Source organism: Benincasa hispida, chromosome 8, assembly GCF_027475165.1.
Source record: "Benincasa hispida cultivar pf3 chromosome 8, pf3_genome.v1.1, whole genome shotgun sequence".
NCBI lineage: Eukaryota > Viridiplantae > Streptophyta > Magnoliopsida > Cucurbitales > Cucurbitaceae > Benincasa > Benincasa hispida.
Window position 1 is genome coordinate 39,497,932 of NC_143485.1, and position 24,142 is coordinate 39,522,073.

The 24,142-nt window shown below is 37.0% G+C and overlaps 2 long non-coding RNA genes and 2 pseudogenes across 14 annotated transcripts; 1 reads left to right on the plus strand and 3 right to left on the minus strand.

The window, feature by feature from the left end:
* On the plus strand, positions 1-22,973 carry LOC120082982 (uncharacterized). 12 transcript variants are annotated; one of them, XR_016531218.1, is made up of 9 exons: positions 1-454; positions 558-725; positions 8,005-8,093; positions 8,865-8,991; positions 12,404-18,521; positions 18,603-18,690; positions 18,889-19,152; positions 19,230-21,256; positions 21,956-22,973. It is a non-coding gene; the product is annotated as an uncharacterized LOC120082982 (long non-coding RNA). The 12 variants fall into 12 exon arrangements; XR_016531220.1 differs by having other exon boundaries at positions 18,914-19,152; XR_016531216.1 differs by having other exon boundaries at positions 12,404-19,152; positions 21,956-22,011; positions 22,719-22,973.
* LOC120084041 (uncharacterized) lies at positions 1,084-6,995 on the minus strand (annotated as a pseudogene).
* Positions 11,783-13,494, minus strand: LOC120082985 (uncharacterized). The gene is made up of 2 exons (XR_016531229.1): positions 13,429-13,494; positions 11,783-11,984 (listed from the first exon to the last, which is right to left on the minus strand). It is a non-coding gene; the product is annotated as an uncharacterized LOC120082985 (long non-coding RNA).
* LOC120084042 (LEAF RUST 10 DISEASE-RESISTANCE LOCUS RECEPTOR-LIKE PROTEIN KINASE-like 2.1) lies at positions 20,160-21,726 on the minus strand (annotated as a pseudogene). The gene is made up of 2 exons (XR_016531213.1): positions 21,557-21,726; positions 20,160-21,397 (listed from the first exon to the last, which is right to left on the minus strand). The product of XR_016531213.1 is annotated as an LEAF RUST 10 DISEASE-RESISTANCE LOCUS RECEPTOR-LIKE PROTEIN KINASE-like 2.1 (transcript).
* Positions 22,974-24,142: the final 1,169 nt, after the last annotated feature.

Below are 24,142 nucleotides of genomic sequence, written 5' to 3' on the forward strand. Positions count from 1 at the left end.
TAGCAACTCCGTTCTTACAAATGCAGTAAAATGGATACGTCTTGTTCCCTCCACATTTGCCTCCCATTTCATTGCATTCATTACAAGCTTCCTTATACCAATTTCCGTATTCAACATCGAAACCACATTTCACAGCCTTCTCCACCAAACTTTTCCCCTTTTTTATACCTTCTTTCAACCAATCTATCGTAACCATCACTTCTATGTTCATTGTACATTCCACCTTTTCCATGTTCCGAATCGCCGCCGACGATTCGAATCCATAATTCGCTCTCCGAAGCTTTCCCCATTTCCCACTGCACCAAAATTTGTACCTCTTCGGAATTGGAATGTAGTTTTCCCCCGAGCAATTGTACCACACCGATATGTTTTGATTGTTGGAAGCATACGCGAACAGATGCCCATCCATAGTCGCCACTCGGATTTCATTTTCTGGGCAGTAATTCTCGAATAGGTCTGATCTTGCAATCCTCATTCCATTATTTGATTGGTTGATTTTCAGAAAGTTGTATTCCACAGAATTTATGTAAATTGTGGTGGTTTGGTTTTTCTTGCAGTTCAGTTTGAATTCTTGCCGCCCGCAAGACTTCTGCTTCTTGTACCCCAGAAGGGATACTTGATGACTGATGTTTACCAATTCTCCACAATTGTAACCCTCACCGCAAACTTCAAATGCATCTAGGGCGTCTTCGTTGAAACATGGTGAAAGATGAATCGCGATTATGGTAAGGGAAGGATTGATTATAGAGATGTAAAAACCCTTTCATCCTGCTTAGTAAATGGCGATTATGGTAGAGATTATTTTACCGTGATTTTAATTTTTTTCATAGTACGAACAAATGCACATGTGTGACAGTTTGAACTTCTGATCTCATGGAGTAGGTATTTTAATGATGTTGGACTATGCACGTGTACTATATGGTTTCCTGCTTGCCTTCAAATCATACCAGTTTGGAATAGTCAATTGTTAACTCAAAAAGGAAAAAAGATATCAAATTTTGGGAGTCTTCAAACAGGGGAAATTGTTGTTCTTATGTTGCTTCTGCTGGACTTACAAACTAACAATAGGAATTCAAAGACAGATGGGATGTGTCCAACGAGCAAGAGGGCTTGCATCTAAAGCAGTGTCATTAGTATGAGTTCGATGAAGAAGCAGCAGCAGCAGCTTGGAGTAGACCAGTGGAAGGAGGTCCATAGAAGTTGAGTTTTGGTGGAATCTGTAAGCCATCAATACTACCTTCCAACATTGCAACCACATTAGTCATCGACGGCCTGTTGTCGGGCAATGTCTGAATACAATGCAGCCCCACAATTATCATTTTTCTTGCCATTTTTTCTTCTTCCTCTATGTTTCCCCACCAACACCCTCCATCTATTTCACTTTGTGTAAGATTGTTATATATCCAATCAGGAAATTACTCTTCACTCTGCACTACTCGATCATTGTCATTGGGATTCTTTCTTGCTCCCACCATTTCAAGAACCAACATTCCGTAGCTATATACATCGGACTTGTGAGAAACCTTACCAAAGTTTCTAAAAATTACTTCAGGTGCAATGAACCCTGCTGTCCCTTTTACGCCTGTCATCGACACATGACTTTCTTTGGCTCTGCATTGCTTGACAAATCCAAAATCTGAGATTTTGGGGCAAAAGTCATCATCTAAAAGTATGTTGTGTGGTTTGATGTCAAAGTGCAAAATCTTTGTGATACAACTGCTATGTGTCACAATCGCTCTTTCGGAAGCTTCTCTTAGCGATTGTGCGGCACTTGTTCCCGCTCACGAACAAGTTAGCCAACTCGAATACGGACTGCCGGTGGCACACCAAGTGCCACTCGCAACCTCCACCCCCGTTTTAGGGAAAACGGTTTTAGAAAACGGGTTTGGAGAAAAGGTTTTCGTAAGAAGTTTTTGTGAGTGTGAATAAAGAAAAAAAGATTGTAGTAGACTATAAAGCAATAAGCAACAACAACAACTTTATAGAGTACTACTTCGGGTATGAGGAAGTGATGGTTAGTCTTATCTCCATATAGTGCATTCTGAACAAAAAGCCAACTGGCGCCCTTGCATATGCAAAAGGGCGAGTGGTCACTTACAATGAAAATGTAAAGAAAGCAAGCTAACTAAGTTAATACAATACAAGATATGAAAGTATGCTAGAAGGGGGTTGGATTGGGCATGCGACCATGGGCAACAGGCCCTGGACAAGCATGACCGTGACATTCTCCCCCACTTAATTGGTTGACGTCCCCGTCAACTGACCTTGTTCAAAATCTGCGATGGCTGGAGCTGCATTCTTCAAATCTTCGGCCCGCTCCCAACTGATCTCTTCGTCGGGGAGATCCTTCCATTTCACTAAGAACTCTGTCAGTTCTCGTTTGGGTCTTCCAACACGGCGCGTACGTTTATCCAGGATTTGTGCAACTTCTTTCTCAGCAGAACTCTTCATCGTGACCGGTGGGCGCCTTAGCATGTTTCGCTGTTCATCCTCGGGATCGGGATGATAGGGCTTCAGGATACTCACATGGATGACAGGATGAATCTTCATCCATGAGGGTAACTGAACCTTATATGAGGTTCTCCCGACCTTCTCAATTACCTCCACTGGACCTTCATATTTCCTTACTAGCCGTTGGTCTCTCTGGCCTCGGAAACGAAACTGTTCCGGTCGTAGCTTGATCAGGACCTTGTCCCCGGCTTGAAACTCGAGGGCCCTCCGCTTCTTATCAGCCCACTTCTTCATCCTTCTTGATGCTCTTTCTAGGTAGGCGCGAGCTATCTCAGAGGTTTTGCTCCACTCTTTAGTGAAGTTATGTGCCTGAGGACTTTTGCCTGCATAAGGGTGGTCCACCAAGTGTGGCATGAGTGGCTGTCTACCGCACACCACTTCGAAGGGCGTTTTTTCGATTGCGGAACTCTGCTGGCTATTGAAGCTGAACTGAGCCACATCTAACAACTGGACCCAGTTCTTCTGCCTAGCGTCGATAAAGTGACGTAGATATTCCTCGAGCATACTGTTGAAGCGTTCCGTCTGGCTGTCAGTTTGGGGATGATAGCTAGAGGAGATATTCAATGTTGACCCCAATATTTTGAACAGTTCTGTCCAGAATGTACCAATGAATCTTCCGTCCCGATCGCTAACAATGCTCGCGGGGACGCCCCATAATTTCACGATGTGTTTGAAGAACAGCTGGGCAGTCATCACGGCTGTGCACATTTTCGGCGTTGGGACGAAAGTGGCATATTTTGAGAACCGGTCGATGATAACAAGGATCGATTCGAACTCTCCCACCTTGGGCAAATGGGTGATGAAGTCGAGAGACACGCTCTCCCATGGTCTAGAGGGCACAGGTAGGGGTTCCAGCAGACCCGCTAATTTCGCCCTTTCGACCTTATCTTGTGGTAGACAAGGCAAGTCTTGGTAAATTGTATGACATCGTCTCGAAGGCTTGACCAATAGTAGCCTTGTTTCAGAAGGGCATAAGTCCTTTGCCAACCATTATGTCCTGCCCACGGTGTGTCGTGACACTCCTTCATCAGCGACCTTCGTAACTCCCCGGATCTGGGGATGTAGAGGCGATTGCCCTTGGTGTATAGTAGATCATCTTCCACCCAGAACTGGCGTGTCTTCCCCTCTCTGGCCAACTGTAGGATGGCTTGCGCCGCTGTGTCATTTGTCAAGTGAGTTTTGACAGTTTCTCGTACTGTTGCATTCAACGTGCTTGCTTGTAGGCGGGCGAACATGCACAGGGCCGCATGTTCGCTCTTTCGGCTAAGAACATAAGCCGCTTGGTTACTTTTCCTCGGTCTATGTTCGAATTGGAAGTCGAACTCCGCTAGACACTCCTGCCACCGTGCTTGTTTCGACGACAACTTCGGTTGGTTGAAGAAGTGACAAAGGGAGTTGTTGTCGGTCTTGACCACGAACTTGGCCCCCAAGAGATACTGTCTCCAGGCCCTCAAGCAGTGAACTACTGCTAACATCTCTTTCTCGGAGGCAGCATACCTCCGTTCGGCATCATTTAGTTTCCTACTCTCATACGCGATGGGGTGTCCGTCTTGGAGGAGGACACCGCCCAACGCGAAGTCAGAAGCATCAGTCTCTACTTCAAATGGTTTGGTCATGTCGGCAATTCCGAGGACCGGCCCCTCAATCATCACTTTCTTCAAGCCCTCAAAGGTGGCTTGACACTCAAGAGTCCAGCTCCATTGGCTATCCTTCTTCAACAGTAAGGTTAATGGCCCTGTTCTTCTCGAGAATCCTTCTACGAACCGCCTATAGTAGTTGGCTAGTCCGAGGAAGGATCGTAGTTCGGTCACGGATGATGGTACCCTCCAATCTCTAATCGTGGCCACCTTGCCCTCTTCCATACCAATCCGACCATACTTAATCACGTGGCCGAGGAAATTTATGCGCTTTTGGGCAAAGGAGCACTTCTCTCTCTTTACATACAACTGATTTTTCCTCAGCTTTTCGAAGACTAGTTGGAGGTGACGTCGATGGTCCTCTAGCGAGGCACTATAGACCACAATGTCATCAAGATATACTACGACGAATTTGTCGAGGTATTCGTGAAACACTTGGTTCATTAAGGTACAGAAAGTTGCTGGAGCATTGGTGAGGCCAAAGGGCATCACGAGGAATTCGAAGGCCCCATATCTCGTGACACAGGTCGTCTTAGGTTCGTCTCCTTCAGCAATTCGGACCTGATAATATCTAGACCGTAGGTCCAGCTTCGAGAAATACTTAGCATCGTGAGGCTGATCAAATAAGTCAGTAATGATAGGAAGGGGATATTTGTTGCGGACTGTGAGCTTATTCAAGGCCCGATAGTCGATGCACAACTGGAGGCTCCCATCCTTCTTCTTCTGGAACAGTACTGGGGCTCCGTAAGGGGCCTTCGTCGGTCTGATTAATCCTACATCTAACAACTCGTCTAACTGTTTCCGGAGTTCGGCCAATTCTGGCGGGGCCATCCGATATGCATTCTTGGCAGGCGGCTTTGTCCCTGGTAACAACTCAATCTCATGGTCAATCCCCCTTCGTAGGGGTAAGGACTTGGGCAAGCTTTTCGACATGACATCCCGATACTCTTCCAAGACAAATAGAACGTCTTGGGGGATCTCCTCTTCAGTGGACTCAACTGATTCTATCGAGATGGCCATGAACGTGGGTTTGTCGTGGGCCAGGCCTCTCTTCAATTGGAGGGCTGAGATCATTCTCACCCCACTTGGCTGCTTGATACTGGTTTGGACCACGGTGGGTGTAGATCCGGTAATGACTAAACATTTGGCGAGGGGCATTGGTATGACTTTATGTTCAAGTAGGAATTCCATCCCCAATACCACGTCGAAATCATCCATCTTGACAATCACGAAGTCAACAAAGCCCTTCCAGTCTCCTAACATCACTGGAGTTCTCTTCGCTATCCCCGTAATCGGTAGGGCTGCGGAATTCACAGCTTTCATCTTCCCTGCATCTCTTTCCCAAGTCAAGTTCAGGCGGCGAGCTTCCGTTTCAGCCATGAAGTTATGGGTAGCCCCAGAGTCAACCATAGTGTTTTTGGCCGATCTTTGGTTGACCCAAGCGTCCACATACATGAGTCCTTTCTCTAGTGGCTCCTTCGCCTTTCCCATTTTCTTCTGGAGCGCAGATAAGAATTTCAATGCCCCCATCCTGGGATTCTCAATTTCTGCAGCTGGCTCGGTTACCGTCTCCTCTAGTTCGGTCTTGTCTTCGGAGGTAGAGGCTAACGTGGCTTGAAAAGCATTGAATGCGGTTCGATTTGGACATTCGCCCGCCCTGTGTGGCCCTCTACATATGAAACAAGACAGGGGGCGATTGTAATTGTTAAGCTGTTGCGGCGACCCCCGCCAGTTGTTTCCTGATTTCGGTTGGGATGATTTACGGTCCCCCCCTGTGTTCTTGTCTCCTCCCCCAGGTCTGGGAGGACTGGAACGACTGTTTTTGTTTCCCCCATTTGAGGAAGTTGACTGCTTCCTCACATCTTGTGAGTCAATGCTAAGATCGTATAGCCGTTCAGCTGCTGCATGGGCAGAGGGGAGACCCTGTACTCTCTGTTCATATAGTTTTGATTTTGCCTACGGTTTCAGCCCTTCAACAAAGCAAAAGACCTTGTCTTTTTTAGACATATCTCGTATGTCCAACATGAGTCCTGCAAACTGTTTTACGTAGTCCCTGATGTTACCTGTTTGCTTCAGCTCTCGGAGTTTTCGTCGAGCCAAGATCTCGATATTTTCAGGGAAGAACTGCGAGCGAAGTTCTTGTTTCAATCTATCCCAAGTATCAATAGTGCATCGTCCTTCCTGTATGTCTGTAAACCGTGATCTCCACCACAGTTTTGCATCTTCAGCTAGATGCATTGTTGCTAGTGTGACTTTCGACTCTTCAGTCACTGTGTTCGTCGCCTTAAAGTATTGCTCAAGGTCGAAGATAAAATTTTCCAGGGCTTTCGCTTCTTGCACCCCACAGAAGGGTTTTGGTTCTGGGATTTTTATTCTGCTTACTGCCATTACTCCCCCAGATGGGGCTTGGTTCCCTACCGCTCGGATGGTGAGATTCACCCTAGCACTCACATCCACTATCTCGGCTCTGACGACGTCAAGAGCCGACCGAAAGTCTTTAGACAAATCGGTCACCATCTGAAGTATTGCTTTTTGGGAGCTGTCCAGCTCTTCGACACGCTCCTCTATGTGGGCAACAGAGCCCGATGAGCTATCGCCTCGTTCAAAGCTGCCGGATCTTGCTGTTTTGGTCTCGAGGGTCTCTACCCTCATCATCAATTCTCTGACGGGTAATCCGTCTAGGCGGCCTACTACCGCATCAATTCCATCGGCTTTCTCAGCAACTTCTTGTAGTCGAGTCTCTAGGAAATGGACATTATCCGCGACCTCTCTTAGGTAGAGCATTTGCTCTTCCATCTCTACCAATCTGTCCGCATGGGACTTGTTCAGGTTCTTCGTCGCCGACATGATCACTGACCTTCCCTCTGTAAGCTAACCTGGCTCTGATACCAACTGTCACAATCGCTCTTTCGGAAGCTTCTCTTAGCGATTGTGCGGCACTTGTTCCCGCTCACGAACAAGTCAGCCAACTCGAATACGGACTGCTGGTGGCACACCGAGTGCCTCTCGCAACCTCCACCCCCGTTTTAGGGAAAACAGTTTTAGAAAACGGGTTTGGAGAAAAGGTTTTCGTAAGAAGTTTTTGTGAGTGTGAATAAAGAAAGAAAGATTGTAGTAGACTAGAAAGCAATAAGCAACAACAACAGCTTTATAGAGTACTACTTCGGGTATGAGGAAGTGATGGTTAGTCTTATCCCCATATAGTGCATTCTGAACAAAAAACCAACTGGCGCCCTTGCATATGCAAAAGGACGAGTGGTCACTTACAATGAAAATGTAAAGAAAGCAAGCTAACTAAGTTAATACAATACAAGATATGAAAGTATGCTAGAAGGGGGTTGGATTGGGCATGCGGCCATGGGCAACAGGCCCTGGACAAGCATGACCGTGACACTATGCAAGTACTCTAAGCCTCGTGCCACACCGATAACAATGTTGTAGAGTGTGTTCCAACCCAACTTCATATCATTCTTCTGCACCCTGTTGTTGGATATATACTCATATTGTGACCCTTTTAGGCATATATTCATAAACCAAAGCCCTTTTGTTCTGCTCATAGCAGAAACCTGAGAGCGTGACTATGTTTATGTGTGAAGTTTTGGTTATGCTAACAACTTCATTGATAAAATCTTGGCCATTTTCTTGTCTGGATTGATTTAAAAGTTTGACAGCCACATCACATCCACTTGGTAGCTTTCCTTTGTAGACAGTGCCAAATCCTCCTTCGCCAAGCTTGTTCTTGAAGGAGTTTGTGATTTTCTTTAACTTAGATTAACTGTATCGCTTGGGCGTCTTTGTGGAATATGTCTGAATAATTTCCTCAATTTTGTCTTTGGTTGAAAATTTTCTCTTGCAGTAGATGAAGAAGATGATAATGGAGGCTATTAAAATGAAGCCAACCGGAGGAACTGCTCCTGAACATTGGGGATGAAAATAATATGAGAGGTTGCTTCTTAGTTTTTAGCATTAGTTGGAAGTCAGTGGTACCTATAAAGAGCATTTTGAAAATTTTCAATCCAGGTCTAAATGGAAGAAATTAGAACTAATTTCTTTTAAGAAAAAAATTAGTCTCGAGTTCATATTTGTTAAAATTGTAATTTTTAAAGATAAAATATTTAATTTTCTGCCAAATAAATTTTTGAACTTAGTATGTTGGAAATTAAGACTACGTTTGGCATTGCTTTAGTTGTAGTAAAGAAAGCCACTTGGAAAACTGTTTGTTGCGATTGGTAAAACAAATTTAATTTCACGTTGATTTTTAAAGTAATATCCTTCTAGCTTTTCGATTCTCTTAAAATCTGATAGAATTTTTAATTAATATTTAGTTTTTAATTTTATACTTTAAAAAGAAAATTTATTTTATATATTTATTTATTTTTCACCTAATCAAATCTATTTTCTGTTTTTTATGAGTTAAATGCATCATTTTTTTTAAATGTATACCACATTCATTTTTCATTGATAGTCACTAATATATATCTATTAGCCTCTATAAAAGAAAATTAAAATTTGTTATTTTGTGTAGATAGTTCCAAAAAAAAAAACTAGTTTTTTTAAGGGAAGTTGCATAAATAGTGATTATATAATAAATATTAAAGTTTATATAAGAAGATAAAACTAATTGCAAATATAGAGTTTTTATAATACAAATTTAGACCCAGAACTAGGAAAAGACAAAAATGGACATGACCCATTTTGAAAAGCCTTCTTTCACAGTTTGACCCACCTTCTTTCGAGCTCTATAATCGGGGAAGACAAATCACTTCCAACCCTTCAACTTCCTTGATTTTGCTCCGACAATGTCGTTCTGCTTCCCCTTCGATTTCGCTCCAAACTTCAGAAGGTACATTTCTTCTTCTTCTTCTTCATTTCTTCGTTTCTTCATCTCTTCATCATTGATAGCAAAACTTTGAAAACGTAGGGCTTTGGACTTCTTCCATTGACAGATAATTTCGATTCTTCCTAATATGATATTTGCTAATATTTTGTTGATATTTGTTGATAGTTATTGATAACTCAATGATTCCCTTCAAATTAGGGCTACATGCATTTTTCATCTTTTTTAGGTATTTCGTTCACTGTTTTATTATACATTTTGGTCACTGTGATAGCTTTTCTTTCTAAAAAAAAGTTGATTATGTGAAGTTTATTTGTTGATATGCTGATTGTGATTTGCTGTTTTTCGGTGAATATGTTGATAGTTTGTTGTTGATTGTATTTGATTGCTAATTATGTGAAGTTTATTGTACTATGTTTGATTGTGATTTGCTGATGTTTCAATGAATATTTTGCTAATTTAGTTAGTTATTAGTGATAGAAGTTATCATTGATGTTTTAGTGAATATGTTGACAGTTTGTTGATAGTTTGTTGATGGATTTATCTACGTTTCCTGTATTATGATTTGCTTATTGTTTATTTATAGCAATAGTATCTATCACTATTATTGTTATCCGTGATACACTTTTATTGCTATCACTAATAGTATGAAGATCAAGGTCCACAATCTAATGATATTTTATAAATTTATATAGATTTGTGGTTTCTTTTCTCTTATATTTATGTTATTATATATACAGAAAAATGTATTCATTGCTCCAGAAAGTGAATGGACAAACCCGTTGAAAGTCAGCTCCTTCATAACTTTAGAAGTCCTATCTAACATAGGAAAATTAGATAAGTCATCACTCCAACTATTTAAGAAATATCCTTTTGGGCACTTAGATATGAAAATGAAAATGATGCCCAACCAACTCATATCACAACTAATTAGAAGACAATCCACAACTACAAAACAAAATATCTTGACCTTTAATTTAGAAAGACATATTTCAAAATTAGTAACGGGTTTAAATTGTGATGATTACCCTGTAGTTGGTATCTATAGTGAACAAGAATCGATGGACAACACAATTAGTAACTTCTTTTTCAAGACAAAGATTAAAATTATAAGGAGAGAGCTCTAACCTACTTTTAAATTGTTAGGTTCTGATGCCAATATACCCATTGATATAAAGGTCAAACTTGTACACTTGTATTTTCTAGAAAGCTTCCTAATTCCTACACAAGGACATAATAAGTTGGAAGCATTTAAAAATGTTGGATGATGAAGAAAATTTAGATCTTATCCATGGGGCATGGTTTCCTTTGAACTAACAGAGTTTTTTAAGAAGGTTGTCATCAATAAGTCATCTTCCCACTTGCTTTGGTATATTGGGCTTTTGAAATTATACCAAGATTATCTAACTCCACTATTGGATTTGCACGAAGAATAAAAAGCAATGGACCTAGACTTACTCATTGGGAATCTAAAAAACCTAATGATTGGCAACATATCAATAGCAATATCTTCTATCATTGATAGCATGTTATCGTAGATAGAAGCAATCGGTGATAGCTTGAAATCAGTGATTGTTTCTATAAACATGCTGTATCACTAACATCTTTATTAAACTTTTAGTTTACCGTTGCTTCATTGGTTCCAATTGAACAAGAATTACAATCAAACTATTATGGCTATTTTGCAGAGCTGGAAACAAGGGAGATGGATATTGAAAAGGAAAAAGAAAAAAAAAGGAAAACAAATGTCATAAATTTTTCATCATTACAAGAAGGAATTGAAGAAGCTATCAGTGATAAACTTCCACAAAAAGAAGAAGGTGGTGAAAAGCAATCTCAAGAATCTCTTGAGAAGAACAAAGTGCCATCATCTAGTTTGGAACTTTTAGATGCAAGTTTGGAAGTTCTAGAGGTAAAATTTGTGATTTTCTTTTTCTATAAAGAAGTACAATAACATAAATGATATATGCATGGAAGTTGAAATTGAAACCCTTAAGGACAAGGAGGCCCAAGAAAAGGATATTCAAAAGAATAACCAGCAGAGAAAGATCTTGAAGATGAAAAAAAAGATCCTGGAGATGAAGGGGAAGATTAAGAAGAAAAAAAGGATAAAGATAAAGAATAGAAAGAGAATGTAGGTAAAGAAGATATGACCAAAGAGAAGGTAAATATTGATTGATTAATTTTTTTAGGTATAAGATTAACATGCTATCAGTGATATCTGAAATCACTGATAACCAACTATCAGTGATAACACACTATCACAGATAGTTTGTTATCGGTAATAGTATAAATAATAGGAAGCTTTTTGACTTAGCACACTTATAGATGTCATGTTATATTTGATTCCATGATTTCAGACTCTTAAAAAGAGTCCAAAAAAATATAGATCACAGGTTGTGGTCAAATTTTGGAGAACGCAAACCTAAAAATATCAAACATTAAACAAAATAGTAATGTATATCAAATATTTAAATTTTCTTGGTTGGTTTTTTTGGTTGTTTTGGTCTCTTGTTGTCCTCCATATTTTCGACCACACAACCTTTGGTCTATACTTTTTTTGACTTGTCTTTTCACTAATCTAAAATCATGGAATCAAATATAACATGACATCCATCAATGTGCTATCAATATCAGTCAAGTAAATAAAGCTTCCTATTATTTATACTATCACTGATAACAAACTATCAGAAATAGTGTATTATCATTGATAGTTGATTATCAATGATTTCAGATATCACTAATAACATGCTAATATCTTATACTTAAAAACATCAATCAAACAATACTTATATTCTTTTTGGTCATATCTTCTTTATCTACATTCTCTTCCGCTTTTTTATCTTTATCATTTTTTCTTCTTGATCTTCCTCTTCATCTTGGGGATCTTTCTCTTCATCTTCAGGATCTTTCTATTCATCTTGCAATTGTTTTTGCTGGTCATTCTCTTGAACACCCTTTTCTTGGGCCTCCTTGTCCTTAGCAATTTCAATTTCAGCCTGCATGCATATATCATTTATGTTATTGTACTTCTTTATAGAAAAAGAAAATCACAAATTTTACCTCTAGAACTTCCAAACTTGCATCTAAAAGCTCCAAACTAGATGATGACGCTTTGTTCTTCTCAAGAGATTTTTTAGATTGCTTTTTACCACCTTATTCTTTTTGTGGAAGTTTATTACTGATAGCTTATTTTATGTGACCTAATATATCAAGAATCTCCTTGTGCTTTTCATGGATGTCCTTCTTAATGTCTTATTGTCCTCTTTTTAATTCTTCAATTCCTTCTTGTAATGATGTAATTTTTCTCCCAGTTGACATTTGTTTTCCTTCTTTTTTTTTTCCTTTTCAATATCCATCTCCCTTGTTTCCAACTCCACAAAATAGCCATAATAGTTTGATTGTAATTCTTTTTCAGTTGGAATCAATAAAGCAATGGTAAACTAAAAGTTTAATAAAGATGTTAGTGATACAACATGTTTATAGAAACAATCATTGATTGCTTCTATCTACGATAACATGCTATCAATGATTAAAGATGTCACAATAGTTTGAAATTAGTGATAGAAGCTATCAGATAACTTAAAATCAATGGTATCTTTATGTCATAAAAGCTGAAACATCCGTGATAATTTCTATCATTTGATAGCATGCTAATAATATATATAAATAAAGGGAATAACAGTGATAAAAGACACTTACACCAGTGGCTTTGAAAATATTGCTATTGATGTGTTGTCAATCAACAAGTTCTTGAGATTCCCATTGAGTAAGTCTAGGTCCATCGTTTTTTATTCTTAGTGCAAATCCAATAGTGGGGTTGGATAATCTTGGTATAATTTCAAAAGCTCAATATACCAAAGCAAGTGGAAATCCTTGGAGAGGAAAATAGAAGATGGCTTATTGATGACAACCTTCTTAAAAAACTCTACGAAACCTTGCCCCATGGATAAGATTTAAACTTTTATTCATCATCCAACATTTTTAAATGTTTCCTACTTACTTTGTTATGTCCTTGTGTAGGAATTAGGAAGCTTTCTAGAAAATAAAGTGTGCAAGTTTGACCTTTATATCAATTGGTATATTGACATCTGAACCTAACAAATTAAAAGTATGTTGAAGCTCTCTCCTTATAATTTTTGTATTTGTCTTGAAAAAGAAGTTCCTAATTGTGTTGTCCATCGATTCTTGTTCACTATAGATACCATCCATAGGGTAAACATATCAATTTAAACTTGTTAGAGGACGAATTCTGAAATATGTCTTTCTAAATTAAAGGCCAAGATATTTTATTTTATAGTCGTGCATTGCCTTTTAATTAGGGTATGAGTTGGTTGAACATCCTTTTCATTTTCATATCTAAGAAGTTGCCCAAAAAAGTCTTCCCTAACTAATTGGAGTGATGTCTTATCTAATTTTCCTATGTTAGATAGGACTTCTAACCTTATGAAGAGTTGACTTTCAACAGGTTTGTCCATTCAGTTTCAGGAACAATTAATACATTTTCCTGCATATATAACAATAACATAAATATAAGAAAAAAGCAACCACAAATTTATATAAATTTATAAAATATCATTAGATTGTGGAACTTGATCTTCTTGTGTTTTTTCCAGATGTTGATCTTTCCAATGATTTTCTATTTCCTTTCTTCATTTATCCTTAAAAGAAACATATGGAAACATTTCATTCATATCATTGATAGTAGCCTATTAGAGATATCATTTGAAGATGCTATCAATTATATACTCCTAATGTAGTGATACTCTATGAAGCACAGATACAGATACGGCTACACGATACGGATACGACGATTCGTCAATTTCTAAAAAACTAAAATACGGATACGTCTAAGGATACACCACTTTTTTTATATATATATTTATAAAAAAAGAGGATACTGATACGTTGAAGATACATTTTTTTCTTTAAGAAAATCTAGGATGTAGATAAGTTTAGCATACAAGTTAATAATAATAGCACAAAATAGAATACAAACACTGAAATACAATACAAAAAAACATCTAAGATGTTGAAGTACAATAGTTAATAAAATACAATAGAAAAGTGACTCATATTGCAAAGAAGAAGAAGAAGAAGAAGAAAAGATTAGAGAGAGAAGTATGAAGATGAACGAAGAACTTATTGTTGAAGACATCCAAATGGTTTATATTTTGGTGGACTTTGTGGGGACTCAAATGTGATGATGGCGATTAGATGATTCTAGTCTATGGTTTGATCCGTTATTTATTTATTTTTCTTTTGGTTTTGGACTCGAGTAGTGAGCTTTTTAAATAGGTTGCCTAATTTTAGATTGAGAAAGATTATGAGTTACTGGTTTTTTTCTTAAAAAAAAACGTATGCATAGAAATAGATACGTTAAATCGCGTGTTAGATACGTATCTATGAAATATCTGGAAGTATCGGCATTTGATACGTGTCTGATACTGATTTTTTTGTCTCGCATGAAGTATCTGTGCTTCATAGGTGATATTATCAGCGATAGATACTATTAGTGATAGCTATAAAAGAGTATCACTGATAACAATAATAGTGATAGATACTATTGCTATAAATAAACAATCAACAATTTACAATACAGGAAATATAGATAAATCCATCAACAAACTATCAATAAACTGTCAACATATTCACTGAAACATCATTGATAACTTCTATAATTGATAACTAACTAAATTAGCAAAACATTCACTGAAACATCAACAAATCACAATCAAACACTGTACAATAAATTTTATATAATTAGTAATCAAACACAATTAACAACAAACTATCAACATATTCACCGAAAAATAAGCAAATTACAATCAACATATCAACAACAATCAACAAATAAACTTCATATAATCAGCTTTTTTTTAGAAAAAAGCTGTCACATTGATCAAAATGTATAATAAAACAGTGAGTGAAATACCTAAAAAATATGGAGAATGCATGTAGCCCTAATTTGAAGGAAATCATTGAACTATCAACAAAATATCAACATATATCATATTGGGAAGAATCGAAATTATCTATCAATGGAAGAAGAACGAAGCTCTATGTTTTCTAAGTTTTGCTATCAGTGATGAAGAGATGAAGAAACAAAGAAATGAAGAAGAAGAAACGTACCTTCTGAAGTTTGGAGTGAAATCGAAGGGGAAGAAGAATGACACTGTTGGAGCGAAATCAAGGAAGATGAAGGGTTGGAAGTGATTTGTCTTCCCTGATTATAGAGCTCGGTGGGCCAAACCGTGAAAGAAGCTTTTCAAAATGGGTCATGTTCATTTTTGTCTTTTCATGGTTCGGGCCTAAATTTGTATAATAAGCCTCAAAACAACCGTATATTAACAATAAATTTTAATAATAAAACATTAACACGGAAAAATATTTATTTCTAATCTAAAAAGTTATTGGGTGTTCAAAAGTAACCTCTTTTTTTTAAACTAATTTCTAACATCTTTCTTACTTTTTAACTTTTTAATTTGAGGGTCCACATGTGATGTTATTGAAATACACATGGAAAAGGAGAAAAAAATGCTGAATTATATCCGAGTTGTTAGTGTTCTAAATGCTGAAAAAAATACACATAGAACACTAATAACTTTTTTTTTTTTTTGTTGAACTTTCAAAAATTTTAAAAATACTCTTAAAACTTTAAAAATGATTGAAAAACACCTTTATCATTATGGAGGAAAGTTGTTAGTGTTCTAAATAAAAAATATTCCCGAACTTCTAAAAATTTAAAAATTACCCTTGAATTTAAAAAGTTAAAAAAGAATAATACTTGCAAAAATAACTTAAAATTTCAACAAAAAAAAATGTTCCTACCTTTAATATGGTGATTGATTTATTTGAAATTTTCTTGAAAAGAACTCATTTTAAAACAAATTTTATAAATATCATCTTTTTTCATATAAATAGTCTTATTTTTCTCATATTTGTCAGATTCCTACGTCAATTTTCTCAAGGTCTAAAATAAAAACAAAAAAAAAAAAAAATCCCAAATATAAAATCTCATAAAATTACAAAATCAAAAGATTCATTAAAACATATAAACAATAGAGAGTCAAATACAAAAAGAAATGTATTTAACTATTAACACGCGTACTCAACTACTAACGGATAATTTTTAAAACATTTAAATTCTAAAATCCGTGATTACTGTGTTGCTTCTGTTGAGCGGACCTTTAATATTAATATTATTGTTTTCAAAACTTATTAGAGAAATATTGTTGTTTTGAAACTTATGAGAGAAATATTGTTGTTTTGGGAATTCGAGGCTAGAGGTCGAACGTTGAGAACTCGACTAATTTGGAGGTCGAACGTTGAAAACTCGACGAACAAAGAAAAACTTGGAAACAATACATAAGCCGAAACTTCAACCCTCGACAAGGGAAATCTTGCGAATCTCGCTTAGGTTGTCGAAGGTTGAAGTTTCGACACACATCCATCCTCGAGATTGCAGGTTTATTACTTTTCTTTTTCCCTGGAAATAAAGTAATGAGATGGTATACTATATGTATCTGTGTACTCAAGTTGCTTTTAACAACCTATGCATTTTGTTATCATTTTGAATTAGACGGAGGCTTGTGGGATTGACGTGAGGGGGTGGGGTGGCTATATTTCTGGGAGCGAACTCCAGTCGAATATGAATCGCATGGATACAAGTTATGCCTTGGAATGAAAGACAATTCCGAATTAGCTTTGTCTACGAACAAAAATGTAGATTCATAATCAAAAAAGTGTTTGTGATTGTTCCAGAAGAAATGAAAGCTAGTAATCATTAATGGAAAAATAACAATAATAACAGAGAGAGTGAGATATTGAGAGCAAGAGCGAGAGCGAAAGCTTAGGAGAGAGTGATTCTGAGAGAGCGAGATCTTAGGAGAGAGCGAGAGTTTTCACTTTATTTGAACTTTCCATAGAAATATATATAAAAAAAAAAGAGAAAAAAGAGCTAATAATCATACTATAATTGAATAATCATTAGACTATAATTGAATATATTAGATTATTATACTATAATTGAATAATCATTAGACAATAAATTGAATATATTAGATTATTATACTATAATTGAATAATCATTAGACAACAAATTGAATATATTAGATTATTATACTATAATTGAATAATCATTAGACAACTATAAATTGAATATATTAGATTATTATACTATAAATTGAATATATTAGATTATTATAATGTAAAACTTTATTGATTACAAAAAAAAAAAAAAAAAATTGAATATACAATAGATTATTATAAAAAAATTGAATATACAATAAATTATAATAAAAAAATTGAATATACAATAAAATGAATATATAATAAAAAAAAATTATTTATTATTCAATCCCTAACTATCTGAAGCTCGTCTTAGTAACGAATGACACTTCCTTCGATTATGTTCTAACTGGTTACAAAATCCACATCGTTGTCGAGTAGTTGGTTCTATCCAATCCATCTCGTTGTGATAACGTGAACTTTTCAGGTGTCAGTTATGTTTATCGTGTCGGGTGTCAGTTTCAAATTCAAAAGTTCAACAAAGCAATTGAAGATATCAAAGGAATAAATCGGAATTGTCTAAGTTTTTTTTTATAACATTAGTTTAGAGCAATGGACTTGCACATGATGGAGGATTCAGATATGGGTGGATGACGACAAATCTACCAGAGTGCATAAATGGAGTCCTCAAAGGAGCTCAAATGTTGCCTATAAATGCTCTTGCTCAGATAACATTCTTCAAATGCGTGAACTATTTCGAGAAAAGAAGAGCAGAAATAAAGGATGCATTGGAGCGTCATGATAAACCCAGGACCTGTTGATCTCGATGTTTTGTACGACCAGTCCATTCATCGATCATATGTTGTAAGACGAGATTGTACTACTGGAGAAATATCTTGTAGACGTCGAGAGGCAGGATTTATTCAGTTGGACTGGCACCTGATCACAACCTTGGTCGAGAGATGGAGGCCCGAGACGCATACATTCCATATGTCTGTTGGAGAGTGCACTATCACTCTACAAGACATAGAAGTGTTGTTGGGGTTACCTGTTGACGGTGAGCCGGTCACCGGAGTGATGTACGATGACTAGTTAGAAGTTTGTCAACTGTACCTTGGTGCGACCCCATCTGCCGACAAGATTAAAGGATCAAGGTTAAGTTTAATATGGTTAGGAACACAATTTCGTGAGCTCACAGATGATACAGACGAGGAAACTGTCATAAGATATGCGCGAGCATATATACTAAAAATGATGGGTGGAAGTCTGTTTTCAGAGAAATCAAGTCATTTTGTTCACTTGATGTTCCTGCCACTGTTAGCTAACCTCCATGATGCAGGGCGGTATTCGTGGGGTGGAGCATGCTTGGCATGGTTGTATAGACAACTATGCAAAGCAACAAGACCTGAGATAGCTGGGTCTCTCATACTTTTGCAACTATAGGCTTGGGAGCGATTTCCAACAATGGCTCAACAGCTACATCATGTTAATGACGCTCAGTTAGTTGGACGAGCCTATGGTTCTCGGTATGTTGTTTTAATTCAATTTAATTTTTATATCACTGATCTAGTTAATTTAAATTCTAAAATATCAATTTAAAAATTTAGGTGGAGAGACAAAATTTATGTGACTAGGACAGCCACACATGTAGTCAATCAGTATAGATACATGTTTGATCTGCTTCAACCTGAATAGGTACATTACACTAAACCTAATTGATTATATTTGTCTTTAATATTCTCTAATATAATATTTTGTGTTTCAAGTTATTTGGGAGCCGTACAAAATTATTGTGCATACTTTGTCTAATTTTTGTACGAATGGTCAAAACATATGGCGGACGATGAGTCCTCTCATATGTTTTCACATTGGTGGGTGGCATCTTTCTGACAGGGTGATGAGACAATTCGGTTTTCAGCAGGATATCCCATCGCCTTGTAATACTGAACCCGTACTGCATGATATTGACCTAAGGACTGGAGATTGGTCCGTAAAAGTTACACATTTGGTAGTGCGATGACACTATCATGCAAGGTTTATTGCAGTGGGGTTTCTCTTGAACAGTTTGACATAGATATCACTCCAGAATATATTCATTGGTATAGTAATATCATAAGGCGCTACATCACTCGTCCGGGAGCAGCTGCGGGTCATCTGGTAAATGAATGAATATTATCTAATTTTTTAAATTTAAATTTATTTTAAATATTGTCTAATTGTTTTATAATTCACAGAGATCGAACAATAGTAGACTCTGTGAGGTTGCGAATGATCCGAACCAGGTTCTTGCTATATGTAGTGACAACCAAAGCTATATGGAGGAAATTCATTATATGTACGATATACCTATTGTTCCTCCACTAGCTCTTAGACGTAGAAGACCTGTTCGGGAAGAGGATGAGTTTGATGAGGTTGCACATAATGTGGAAGAGTTGCTCCATATGACGCAGACGCAGAGTTAAACTGATTATGTTAGTCCGATGATGATGATGCCAGCATTTGGTTTAAGACATTATGATTCAGAGGCTGGTCCTTCATCTTCATACGTGCATGGACATGGTCGGGGTCGTGGAGAGCATAATGAATATTTATATTATGAAGCGCCTGCAGAGGTACCAGAGCAACATCAAGAAGAACCCGAGCAACCTCAAGTTCGAAGTCGACGACGACAACCAGCTCGAAATCGACGACGTCCTTCTTGCGGGACACATTGATTTTTGTAATTATTTTTATATAAATGAGATATTTAATTTACATTTTTTTAATTTTTATGAGTTATTATTTTTTTAATATATTCTTTTTAGAGTTTAAATAAAATAATAATAAAATAATAAATTTTTTTAGAATTTTTTTTATAAAATGGAAAATTAAAAAAAAAAAGAAAGGATTAGAAAGAAGAAGGTGGAATGTGTAATAATTAAAAGGAAAAAAAAGGGAAATTTGTACGGCATTCTCGCTCTCGCTGACGCTCACAGTCTCGCTCTCGCTCACGGTCTCGCTCTCGCTCACGCTCATGCTCACGCTCTCGCTCAAAATCTCGCTCTCTCAAACTCTCGCTGTCTCCCATAATCTCGCTCTCGAATTTGATTGGGAAGTTCAGTGGCAAAAAGAAGGAGATTCATTAGCTCGTTATTTAGTCAGATTTGCTGAGATGACAAAATCCGTTTGAAAACAACAATATTTTCCTTAAAAAAAAAAGAAGGTCGAGGGTTCAAAAATCTACTTATTTAAAACAACAATATTTTTACAAATAGTTTGAACCAATAGGCAAAAAGGCATTTAAAGCCAGTGTCATAAGTACGAGTTCGATGAAGAAGAAGCAGCAGCAGCAGCAACTTGGACTTGGAGTAGGTCAGTGAAAGGAGGTCCAAACAAGTTGGGTTTTGGTGGAATCTGTAGGCCATCAACGCTGCCTTCTAACATTCCAACCACATCGGTCATCGACGGCCATGGGGCAATGTCTGGATACAATGCAACCCCACAATTATCATTTTTCTTGCCATTTCTTCTTCCTCTTCTGTGTTACCCCAGCAATAAGAACCTCAATCTATTTCACGCTGTGTAAGATCCTTGTATATCCAATCAGGGAAGTACTCTTCACTTCTCTGCCCCACTCCTTCATTAGGACATTTTTTTTCACCCAACATCTCAAGAACCAACATTCCGTAACTATAAACATCGGACTTATGGGAAGTTTTGCCAAGATTTCTAAATTACTTCAGGTGCCATGAATCCTACTGTCCCTTTCATTCCTATCATTGACACACGACTCTCTTTGGCCATGCATTGCTTAGCAAGCCCAAAGTCTGAGATCTTGGGGCAGAAATTATTGTCCAAAAGAATGCTGTTTATTTGATGTCAAAATGCAATATCCTTGTGTTGCAGCGGCAATACAAATACTCTAAGCCTCGACCCACACCAACAACGATGCTATAGAGTGTGCTCAAACTCAACTCCACACCATTTTTGATATGTAGCCCTCTTTGGAATATATACTTGTCCAGTGACCCATTAGACATATATTCATAAACTAAAGCCTTTTTACTTCGCTCATAGCAGAATCCCAAGAGGGTGACTATGTTCACATGCGTTGTTTTGGTGATGCTAACAACTTCATTCATAAAAACTTGGCTGTCTTCTTTTGATTCATTCAAGAGTTTCACCGCGACATCACGACCATCTCGTAGTTTTCCTTTGTAGACAGTGCTGAATCCTCCTTGGCCAAGCTTGTTTGTGAAGGAATTTGTGATTTTCTTTAGCTGTGAGTAACTCCGCTTTGGGGTGTGTGTAGAATATCTCCTTATTATTTCCTCAATTTTCTTGTTGTCTGAGATGTGTTTCCTTGTGTAGTATATGAAGATGATAAAGATTGTTAAAATGATGCTTCCTGAAGCAATTGCAACTGAAGAAAAAAGGGTTCCAATAATTTATATGATTAGTAAAGCAACAATGCAATGCTGAAATCTGGTGAATGATATAAAAAAAGTAGTAAAAGGAGAATGAAGAGTAGTGAAGAATGGTTGGTTATTAAATTTTAACGTAAACTAGAAGTGTGTAGTACCTATGGTAAACATTTTCTTGAGTGACTTTGTCTTTGCTGCATAAGAAAACATGAATTGTTAAGATTTATTGGAAATAAAATATTCCACAGGGATTTGAAACTGAATTTCATGTCAAAGTAATAGAATTGTGAAATAGAAATTTGTGTTTCCTATGGGATTCAATTCACAAGTCCAGAAAAGAAAGCAAGCTAGTTGTGATTATGTTATATTACTACCCTTTTATATTATATTACTGTAGATTAATTTCTATATAGATAAAGAACAAATTCTGAGTTCTTATTATCCATAAATAGGTTTACAAGTTTAGTTTTTGAACTTTGAGGTTTGTGTCTAACATTAATGGAGCTGATCTCGAATACCTTTTCTTTTCAACTTTGATGTGTATTGGATGGAAGAAGGAATTGGACATACCAGGACAATGCTGATGATGGGTTTCACAACCGCAGTAAAATTGGTACTTTGCATTTTCTCCACGTTTTCCATGGGTTTCTCTATATGCATCAGATGCTATCTTATATAGATTCTTGTATTCAACATCCAACTCTTGTTTCGTCCTAGTTGTTGGCTTCTCCAACAGACTAATTCTATTTTTTCTACCTTCGAATTTTAAGCCCTCTATTTCATCCCTTCTATAATTTTTGTACCTCTTGTATATGAAATCGAACCATGTAACCTTCTCAAGCAGGCCCAGTTTGTTCTTTCGACCTTCTTTCAATCCCTCCATTGTTTGTACTCTCTGGAATATGTTGTTGAACCTACGTCTTGTAGCCTTTTCCAATAGATCCATCATGTTCTTTCTACCTTCTAAGGTCTGTGATAGATTCAATGTATGTGAATTATTCATACTGAAAACCAACATGCAAACAAAGATTTGAAGAAGAAATGAACACAACCATGTATAGTGATTCGGTAATTTAGCTCCACCTACATCCACTTTGAAGGATCTTCAAGTTCTTTATTCAATAGCTTCAAGATTACAAGACTCAGATAAGTGTTTCCTTTTACAACTCCCTCTCACAAAATACTCACAGATTTTTCATACTGAAAAATAAAAGAAAATTACACATTCTTTTCATTGTGCTTCTTTTTATACAGAGAGTTGATGAGCAGAAAAATAACAATTTGTAACAACTTGCTAACTGTTTCTGTATCTTTGAATAGGGGCTGAGGAGACAGAGAGCTCAAGGAGCTAGTGTTTTTGGTTCACGATGTCAACAATCACTAATAGCAAATCAGTGGTAGAATTCTCACACTGACAGAAGTCTACCCAAGAAAAAAATTCTCACATAGTTCACATGAGTGATGCATCAAATTCTAATTTAGATGAATAATTATAACGAACATCTAGTTTATGGGGCTTGTGCAAATTTTCCTTTATTTATTTATTTTGAGTAATTACCTTGTTAGTTTGCTCCATGTAGCGCACAGTGAATTCATGTCTCCTAGCCTTCTCTAACAGTGCCATTCCATTATTTCTACCTTCCAAGCCTTCTGTGACATACAGATTCTTGTATCTGAAGCTGAACCATCGTCTCCTACCTTTCTCCATCACCAAAGCCGGCCTTGTTTTGTTTATTCCACCTTCCGACCCGTTTATCATAACTACCACTTCGATCTTCATTTTACATCCTCCAATTTGTCCACTCGTTTCAAAAACATAGCTGGCTCTCCCCTATTTTGCCTGTTTTGAGCTGCAAGGAAATCTGTAATTCTCCCAATTCTTCTCTTCCAGGGGACAATCGCACCAGACAGAGATGTTTCTGTCATTGGAAGAATACATAAACACATGGTAATCCAGAGTTTCTGTTTCCATTTTATTAACTGCTCTGAAATGATCAATGTGCTCTTCTCTCGTGATCGTCACTCGATGAATTGACTGGTTGATCTTCAGAACGTTATATTCCAATGAATTCATTCCAATTGTGTAATCCAATTTCGGCCTCCTGCCAATTTTGGGATAGAAGATGTTTTCCAAGTCTCTGCCATTGTAGTAATTCACACCACAAGCTTTAAATTCATGGAGGGTGTCTTGGCTGAAACATGGAGGAAACCAAAACGACATGAAGGCGATGAAGATGATTGTGCTGATGCTGGGGCTTAGAAAGTAAGTCAATGTGAAATTGGTTCTCATTTTCTTGAGCTTCTGAACAACCAAATGCATCAGAAAATATTTGTTGGTTTTCTAGTCTTAACAGATGTAAGTTAAATAATTGTCATTTGCAAAGAAAGGAGAAAAAGAAGTAATGAAAAGGTCAGCGCCAGTATTATGTTCTGCAATCTTATTGTGGGATTTGTGTTATTTGTGTCATCTTGACAAATGGAAAAAGACTTCATCATATTAACACTATTTTTGGTGGGACCAATTATCTTACTTGGACCCATCAGATGAAAAGTTTTCTAATTGGGCACAAGTTAGATGCAATAATCACCGGTGATATTTTTAAGCCAATCAAGATAGCCACTAAGGATGACAATAAATTTCTTGAACGATTCGAAGATTGGGACAATAAGAATCACCAGATTATCACTTGGCTAGGTAATACATCTATTCCTGCTATTAGTGCTCAATTCGATGCATTTGATGA